At 35.0% G+C, this 6,000-nt stretch overlaps 1 protein-coding gene and 1 long non-coding RNA gene across 5 annotated transcripts in view; one reads left to right on the forward strand and one right to left on the reverse strand.

The window, feature by feature from the left end:
• Window positions 1-6,000, forward strand: part of LOC127166535 (probable ATP-dependent RNA helicase DDX5) — a 74,258-nt gene that overhangs the window by 10,115 nt on the left and 58,143 nt on the right. The window lies entirely within an intron of this gene.
• Window positions 2,034-4,586, reverse strand: LOC127166551 (uncharacterized). The gene is made up of 3 exons (XR_007827917.1): window positions 4,543-4,586; window positions 2,485-2,557; window positions 2,034-2,352 (listed from the first exon to the last, which is right to left on the reverse strand). It is a non-coding gene; the product is annotated as an uncharacterized LOC127166551 (long non-coding RNA).

Raw genomic sequence — 6,000 nt, forward strand, 5'->3', positions numbered from 1 at the left:
AAATTGTTTATATATTACTTTTTGGATGGCTTTTATTATGTAATGCTACATCAGATAGTCCTAAAACTGGCTAAGTGACACCCTGGGGTGGTGGACTATCAATCTGAATTGAAACTGGTCTGTGAAATCACAGAGTTTCTTTTTTAGAGCTCTTCAAAATCAAAGATAAAACTGGTTATATATGAGTTTTTGGAGGGCTTTTATTATGTAATGCTATATCAGATAGGCCTAAAACTGTCTGAGTGACACCCTGGGGTGGTGGACTGTTAATCTGAATTGAAATCGGTCTGTGCAATCACAGAGTTCCTTTTTTAGAGCTCTTCAAAATCAAAGACAAAACTGGTTATATATGAGTTTTTGAATGGCTTTTATTATGTAATGCCACATCAGATAATCCTAAAACTGGCTGAGGGTCACACTGGGGTGGTGGACTGTCAATCTGAATTGAATCTGGTTTGTGCAAACAGGGAGATTCTTTTTTAGAGCTCTCCAAATTCAAAGACACGAATTGTTATATATAAGTTTTTGGAAGGCTTTTATTATGTAATGCTACATCAGATAGTACTGAAACTGGCTGAAGGACACACTGGGGTGTTGGACAGTCAATCTGAATTGAAACTGGTTCGTGCAATCACAGAGTTTATTTTTTTAGAGCTCTTCAAAATCAGACAAAACTGATCATATGTGAGTTTTTGGATGGCTTTTATTATGTAATGCCATATCAGATAGTCCTAAAACTGTCTGAGTGACATCCTGGGGTGGTGGACTGTCAATCTGAATTGAAATTGGTCTGTGCAATCAGGGAGTTTCTTTTTTAGATCTCTTCAAAATCAAAGACAAAACTGGTTATATATTGTTTTTTTGGATGACTTTTATTTGTGTAATGCTACTTCAGATAGTCCTGACACTGGGTCTTTAAAAAAAAATAAATAAATAAAAAGCCTAATTTAAAGTGACACATTTTGTGGAAACAGGGAATTTTATTTATAATAGTAATTATGTGAATTTACATATAAAAATGGTTATTTGCACATTTATTAAAAGCTTTTATTTTGTTATTTCTCATAATTTATTTTCATATTATTTGGAAATTCTACATTGAATATTACTCAACATTTGAGCAACATTTGTTATCAGACCGTCTTTTAAACATTTATTTATTTATTTGTTTGTTTGTTGGAATTTATTCATTGGTTCATTCAGTATTGACAGAGTAACTGGCTCAATAAATGAAAGCTAAAGATCACTTTTCCATTGATGTAGGTTTCTGCACGCTATTACCTTAACGCGTAGTATATGCGCACCTCAAAATAAAGTGGCGGCTAAAATTACAGTGTTTTTCTAAGTGGAGGCTGGCCTGACCACAGTCATGGATTGAAGGAGAGTGTTTGTTTTTGTTTGCTTTGTAAGAGTTCAGCACAAACACAATTCATTCATAGAGTGAGTATAATAGCGTTTTTTACAAATCCACTTTTGCAGCATTTTTTAAAACTGTGGTGATCGCTATCCAGTGCTGAAACAGGGGGGTTTCATGACCCTTTAAATATTCATGACCCATAGAAAATATTGTTTAGGGCAAGTTATTTATTTTTCATATCGGCCAATGCCGATATGAAAAATAAATAACTTGCCCTAAACAATATTTTCTATGTCTATGAAAAATATTTTATAAAACTTGACACAAAGTATATTTTTCTTGTTGAACAAAGTCAATTAATTTAAATTCTTTTTTTGTTTAGATCAAAATAATATTGTTTAGAACAAGTTATTTATTTTTCATTGGCTAAAATTATAAAATATAGATGTGAACCATTACCCTAAATTTTTTTTAATTAGTTGAATGAAAACATTTTTACTACATCTACATCAGTTGTTTTACTATTCCAATTTGTTAAACTATAAAATTAAGAAAAAAAAAACAAAGCGATATGCAATATTCTGTTTTATTTTAATTCAATTCCAAATGTTAATTTAAAAACACAACAAAACACAACGTTTTTCTGAAAACGTTTCCACATAAAACATGAAAACACTAGTTTAACAAACCTTTTATGGTTTTATTCCACTCTCGGTTCACAATTTTGGCAGTACTGAATTTTAGGTGCTAACTCACCTTTTCTGAGGTTGAGCATTACCTGCTGAGTAAAATATAAAGTGCTTTTCATACACTTAGTCCAGGTGCAGGGCATAAATCAGTCTGAAAACAATGGACACAGAAGGCCTGAGATCGGTCAGTCCATCCATTACAAAATTTTCTTCCAAGATGATTTCCACTCTAGATGGGTTTTGAGCTGTGGACTTTCTTGATCAACGCTGAGGATTCGTACTGGAGTCTGTCTTGTCAGCTGCATCCTAACAGAGGAAGAAACAGATTGACAAAGACATTATGAATAATCATGAGTTCTTCAAGGACATGAACGCTTTTCCCAAGTTAGAATCTTGTAATTATGGCGATTGCAACATGGGATGAATGCACTTACATACCTGGTTTACTGTAAAAAGAGCTGGCCTTTGAATTATCATCTGGGTGATGTCAGGCTTGTCATTGACAACTTTTCTGTGAAGACCAAAAGTTCGTAAAAGAGCAAGTTAGACTTTATAAGGGCATCTGGCTTAATGGTTTGCATTTAATTGTGCAGTGTGCTAGTCAATAAAGTGATCATCCTCAGAGTCAGAACAGGGGGCTGTTTCATAAAAGACGCTAAGAAAAGCAGGGATAAAAGTCCAAAACCTGACTTGAAATAACCTAACAAATCGATCAGGACTAAAGTGGTTTTATAAACGACAATTTAAGTTCACGCAATCTCACTAAATTGATCCAGATTCAGTGAGTCAAAATAATGTCAGCCCTTATGTCAATCATAGATCAAATCGATACACCATGGCAAACAGCAATATATTTGGATTGTTTAATGCATTTAAGATGTGGTGTTTTCCCCAGTGCATAGCGGACATGACACACAATACATTGAATACAGTCGGTTGTAGCCTATATTTTTATTTACTGGATTTATTTAAGTTGCATTTTTTTTGTATACTTTTATTTTTGGACTGGTAATAAAGTCAAATAATTGTATGTGAGAGACAAAGGGCTTACCTTAGCCTGACAGTTAGCCTGCTCTGGACCAGGTTAGTTTCCCAGCATACGTTGCCAGAGTTACTGAGCTTGAGCTATGGTAAATTTGCTTTCTGAAACCAAATCAAGTGACAATAAGTCAGACTAACTGAAATAAGCCTGGCTTATTTGGTAAATATGCAACGTAATGACATCATATGATTAAAAAACACACCTGACGAAAAACATGACAAATTTCTGGACTTTTATAAGGAAACAGCCAAGCGAACAAAACTACATCATGTTATAATAGATCAATGAAATGTGCACTGTTTTTATTTTATTTATTTTATTTTTTTTACATTATTCCCAATTATTTATATTCACGATTTCTAATATTTGTACAGACTTTACTTTTTTTTTTATTTCAATGTAATATTTAGCAATTCATTTAATTTTATATTTGAAACAAATTTGCTACGTGACAGCATTAATTAAAATTTCTTAAGGGTCAAGATCTCACCTTATCTGTATCTCATGTGCTCCATAAAGCCACTCCCATAATAGCTGTCATCACTCAAATTAATGCACGCCTCTACATTATCTGTATAACATGTGTAAGATTCTAATACATTTATAAAGTAATTATTTTATGACGAATAAATCTTTTAATGAGTAAACCTGGCTGTCTATTATAGATTACACATCATTATTATATTATTTTCAAATACATTTTTTTTAAATTATTATTATTTTAAATTATTGTCCCTGGGTCAATAGTACTCTTGTAATAAAGTAGTAGTGGTTGGGACAGATTTTAAGTATCAATTCTGCTTAAATGCAATTTGCTTAGATGCAATCTAATCCTGTTTACATGAAATAAGCCTGCTCTTGAGCAGGTTCAAGCTTAAGGACCTGTTGCTATGACAGCAAGTCCCGGATGAGCTTCGAAGAACCGAACGATCCAAGATCACACGAAATCGTCAACAATCAAATCCAGCTAACTTAGTTAGCGAGGTACGAAGAACGGACCCCTGGTCTCAGTTAATCCACGACATACAGCTGATCTGGAGTTTTGGTATGAAGGTGGCATAAGTGTACAGTTTTTGTGCATAAAATGATTTAAATGTATGTACATGTCTGATGTAAACAAGGAAATTGTTCCGTTTTTGTATAAGTTCTATGTTTGAACGTAGAGACAGGGTTTCACAGACAGGGCTTAGCTTAAGTCAGGACTATGCCTTAGTTAAATTAGGATATTTAAATAACTTTTATAAAAAGGCCTTAAAAACGTTACTGGTGTGCATCTTGAGACAAGACAATGGCACTGACATATTTTAAGACGCCTCAGTAAAGATATTTTCAGTTAAGACTGCTTGAACATGCATTTTAGTCTGAGACTAGCCTTAAGTCTTGTCTGTGAAAACGCGGGTATAATGTTTAACACAGCTGTGCTCTCTTATAACAGTTCTGTGGATCATACTTACACTTCCGAAGCATCTCTTCTATTTCTTGTTCCCTCCAAAACAAGACATTAAGAGGGCTCTCAGCCTAGACAGAACAAAAGTATATTCATCCGTTTTTGTATTTATACCGTTAATTAACTTAAACGTACTCTTTAAAACAATAGCCATGTCTCAAATAAAGGTGGTAAATTATTGCACTCACCATATTAGCTCCACCATTGTCTCTCCTCCGCTTAAATCGCGGCTGCGGTACGAGAAAAACCAGTTTACACTCCTCACAAACAACTTCGAGTGAAAAAAAGGAATAGGCGAAAAAAACACCATGCTTACTCGCTGGTCCGGCGTTCAAGCGCGGGTCTGTCCGCTGCAGGCGAGTGAGAAAACCAACTAGCTAACGGAGAATGTCCCATCATTTAAACAAACAACAATTTTTGCGGAGCACATCCACCCACCCACCCACATTTATTTTGCTTCCGACGCCCCTGTATTAACAACATATTATCACGCAGTTAATATGACATTCCCACGAGTTAATATCTCGTTGCCATGAGAAAGCTAAGTGAACAGAACATCCCTGGTGAAAAAAACAGCATATGCTGGTAGGTATGTTTTGATGCTGGAATGCTGGTTAGGTAGGTTTTGATGCTGGTTTAAGCTGGTCCTTTGCTGGTTTATGCTGGTCCTTAGCTGGTTTAAGCTGGTCCTTTGCTGGTTTTTGCTGGTCATGTTGCTGGTCAAGGACCAGCATGAACCAGCAAAGGACCAGCATAAACCAGCTAAGGACCAGCATAAACCAGCAAAGGACCAGCTTAAACCAGCATCAAAACCTACCTAACCAGCATTCCAGCATCAAAACATACCTACCAGCATATGCTGTTTTTTTTTTCACCAGGGATGTCACCTGTGGTCACCTATGTTTAGAGTAAGAGGCATCAGTCACACATATTTTAGTCTGTATATTTGTTATGGTTTCTTCATCTCTGAAGAGTTTTACTTTTTATGTCTAGTATGTCACTGATAACATGCGAAACAACATTAAAATAAAACTTGAACGTGAAATTAAAGTTTCAAAAAGTGCCATGCGCATATGGCCGTGCCGAGTCGAGTGCCATGCGTATTATAACTGTGACATGTCGAGTATGCAATAACCATATATTATTGCAGACGAGTGTTTATTGTCCTTACATTTCATCATTCAAAACGTTTAACGTTATATCTTGTTTTTAATCAGTTACAGCAATAGCGATGATTTTATCCATATTAGAGAAGCTGAAACGGAACGTAATCAGTGCTACTTCTTTGACGCATATGTGGGTTTTTTGCAAGAGGGCGCCCTCTGGCGTCCAGTATGAATGAAACCCATTATATTTTGCGTAAAAGTCGAAAAAATAATACCTCTCTCAAAAGAAAAATTAAACAGACATGTACTAAACCACGCTTTTTCCAGTGTACAGAGGTTTACGTGAGTATTTTGTTAAT

The sequence above is a fragment of the Labeo rohita genome, chromosome 6 (assembly GCF_022985175.1).
Source record: "Labeo rohita strain BAU-BD-2019 chromosome 6, IGBB_LRoh.1.0, whole genome shotgun sequence".
Classification (NCBI taxonomy): Eukaryota; Metazoa; Chordata; class Actinopteri; order Cypriniformes; family Cyprinidae; genus Labeo; species Labeo rohita.